The 3,166-nt window shown below is 43.7% G+C and overlaps 1 long non-coding RNA gene across 1 annotated transcript; it reads right to left on the bottom strand.

The window, feature by feature from the left end:
- Positions 1-774: 774 nt before the first annotated feature.
- On the bottom strand, positions 775-2,943 carry LOC135562737 (uncharacterized). Its single transcript, XR_010460084.1, has 2 exons — positions 2,705-2,943; positions 775-1,685 (listed from the first exon to the last, which is right to left on the bottom strand). It is a non-coding gene; the product is annotated as an uncharacterized LOC135562737 (long non-coding RNA).
- Positions 2,944-3,166: the final 223 nt, after the last annotated feature.

The raw sequence follows: 3,166 nt of genomic DNA on the forward strand, positions 1-3,166 counted from the left end.
CGAGACGTGCATCAACCAACAACTTGTCTGTCATATATATGGCTCCTGAGACGTGCATCAACCAACAACTTGTCTGTCATATATATGGCTCCCGAGACGTGCATCAACCAACAACTTGTCTGTCATATATATGGCTCCTGAGACGTGTTTCAACACACAACTTGTCTTTCATATATATGGCTCCCGAGACGTGTTTCAACACACAACTTGTCTGTCATATACAGTTGAAGTCGGACATTTACACACACCTTAGACAAATACATTTAAACTAGGTTTACAATTAAACGAATTCCTGACATTTAATCCTAGTAACAATTCTCTGTCTTAGGTCAGTCACCACTTTATTTTAAGAATGTGAAATGTCAGAATAATATTAGAGAGAATGATTTATTTCAGCTTTTATTTATTTCATCACATTCCCAGTGGGTCAGAAGTGTACATACACTCAATTAGTATTTGGTAGCAATGCCTTTAAATTGTTTAACTTGGGTCAAACGTTTCAGGTAGCCTCCCACAAGCTTCCCACAATAAGTTGGGTGAATTTTAGCCCATTCCTCCAGACAGAGCTGGTGTAACTGAGTCAGGTTTGTAGGCCTCCTTGCTCGCACATGCTTTGTCAGTTCTGCCCACACATTTTCTATGGGATTGAGGTCAGGGCTTTGTGAAGGCCACTCCAATACCTTGACTTTGTTGTAACTAACTGTTTGTTGATATCGTTGCTTATCATCCTGCATTTCACGGCTGTTGAAGGAACTGGACCAAGGTGCAGCGTGGTGAGCGTACATGATCTTTAATTAAGAACATACGCCGAACAAAACAACTCACACTACAAAACAGTGACGCTTAAGGCTAAGTGCCATAAAGAAAGTCAACTTCCCACAAACACAGGTGGGAAAAAGGGTACCTAAGTATGGTTCCCAATTAGAGACAACGATAGACAGCTGTCCCTGATTGAGAACCATACCCGGCCAAAACATAGAAATAGAAAATCACAGAAACATAAAATATAGAATGCCCACCCCAACTCACGCCCTGACCAAAACCAAAATAGAGACATAAAAAGGATCTCGAATGTCAGGGCGTGACATTCGCCTAAAGTTGTTCATGATCTAGTTCGGTTGTGGCCGGAACTATATCTGGTTTCAAATGTATCAAGAAATAATTGTATTTGTGTGCCTAGCAATCAACAAATTGTACATTGTTTAAAAGCACACATTACACAAGGCTGAGTCACAAATGATCGCTCCAATGAATAAGCTCCCCATGGTGAACGACATGAGAACCAGAGGTTTCTTGAATCCTGACTCTTTCAAGTCTTCAGTTCAACGTTCACCAGTAGGGGGGCATCAAATTAACAAAATGTATTGAAAGATATGTTCTTTTGACTGAAACCGTCTGGAAAAAATCAGAGAACCTCTCCTCCTGGCCGTCTGTGAGTCAGAGACAGAACCTCTCCTCCTGGCCGTCTGTGAGTCAGAGACAGAACCTCTCCTCCTGGCTGTCTGTGAGTCAGAGACAGAACCTCTCCTCCTCCTGGTCATCTGTGAGTCAGAGACAGAACCTCTCCTCCTGGCTGTCTGTGAGTCAGAGACAGAACCTCTCCTCCTGGCTGTCTGTGTGTCAGAGACAGAACCTCTCGTCCTTGCTGTCTGTGAGTCAGAGACAGAACCTCTCATCCTGGCTGTCTGTGAGTCAGAGACAGAACCAGTCAGTGTGTAGTAGGAGAATCACTGCAGTCGTCCGCATGCTGCCAGTGCTTCCCCTGGTACTTTACATTCTTGATCTACCAGTGTGTGTGCCTGTCTGTGTGAGAGAGAATGTGCCTGCGTGGTACACTCTTTAGGGAACAGCATGACCAGTGCAGCATATTGGTTTGTGAAATTACAGTAAATGTTACCCTCAATGCTGCCATCAAATATATTTACCAACTTGCCTTCCACTGTCCTCATTATGATAATAGATTTATTATAGGATTTATCCAAATTAGACACGGTGGAATTATGCTGTCAGCGTTCACTTGAACCATACTCCTGTAATGACAACATTAGTCTATACCAGTTTACGACCAATATAAAAGCATTTCATGTATGCAGTATTTGTTACACTTATCTACATACCAGAGGCTTCAAGTTGCAATGAGCCCAGCCTGTAGATCTTTGTCAGCAGGTATTAAATCAAAATCGTCTGATCTCAGATCTCCACTATGTCTACCATGCCACATGCAGTCAGGTCCAAAATGAAAACTGTGCAAAAAAAAGTATAAAATAAAGAATACAAATCCTGAGCAAAAATATTTTAGGGAAAATTATATTATTTATACTGATACAATTGCTCAGGTAAAGAGATTTTGTTTAACAAGTATTACATTTTTCCCTGAAAAGATATGGATAATTGTCACGTTCTGACCTTAGTTCCTTTGTTATATGTCTTTTGTGTTAGTATGGTCAGGGCGTGAGTTGGGTGGGTTGTCTATGTTAATTTTTCTATGATTTTCTATTTCTGTGTTTGGCCTGGTATGGTTCTGAATCAGAGGCAGCTGTTAATCGTTGTCCCTGATTGAGAACCATATTTAGGTAGCCTGTTTTCTATTGTGTTTGGTTGGTGGTTATTTTCAGTCTTTGTGTGTCTGCACCAGACAGAACTGTTTCGGTTGTTTCTTTGCTGTTTGTTATTAGTTTTTTCATTAAATAAGAAGAACACTTACCACCCTGCACTTTGGTCCTCACCTTCTTCCCAAGACAGCCGTAACAAAACCACCCACCACCAAAGGACCAAGCAGCGTGGTAACGGGCAGCAGCAGCAGCAGCAAGATCTGGACTATGTTACAACATGGGACGAAATAGAGAGGTGGTCGGTTGACCCAGGGAGAATGTCGGAGCCCGCCTGGGATTCTCTGGAACAATGTGAGGAGAGATACCGGCGAATGGAGTTGGCACGGCGATCAAGGAGGCCCGAGAGGCATCCCCAAAAATGTATTGGGGGGGGGGAACACGGGGAGTGTGGAGAAGTCAGGTAGGAGACCTGTGCCAACTCCCCGTGCTAACCGTGGAGAGAAATGGACCGGGCAGGCACCGTGTTATGCCGTGAGGCGCACGGTGTCCCCGGTGCGCAGGCATAGCCCGGTGCGGTACATGGCAGTGCCTCGTATCGGCAGGGCTAGGTTGGG

The sequence above is a fragment of the Oncorhynchus nerka genome, linkage group LG20 (genome assembly GCF_034236695.1).
Source record: "Oncorhynchus nerka isolate Pitt River linkage group LG20, Oner_Uvic_2.0, whole genome shotgun sequence".
NCBI classification, from domain to species: domain Eukaryota; kingdom Metazoa; phylum Chordata; class Actinopteri; order Salmoniformes; family Salmonidae; genus Oncorhynchus; species Oncorhynchus nerka.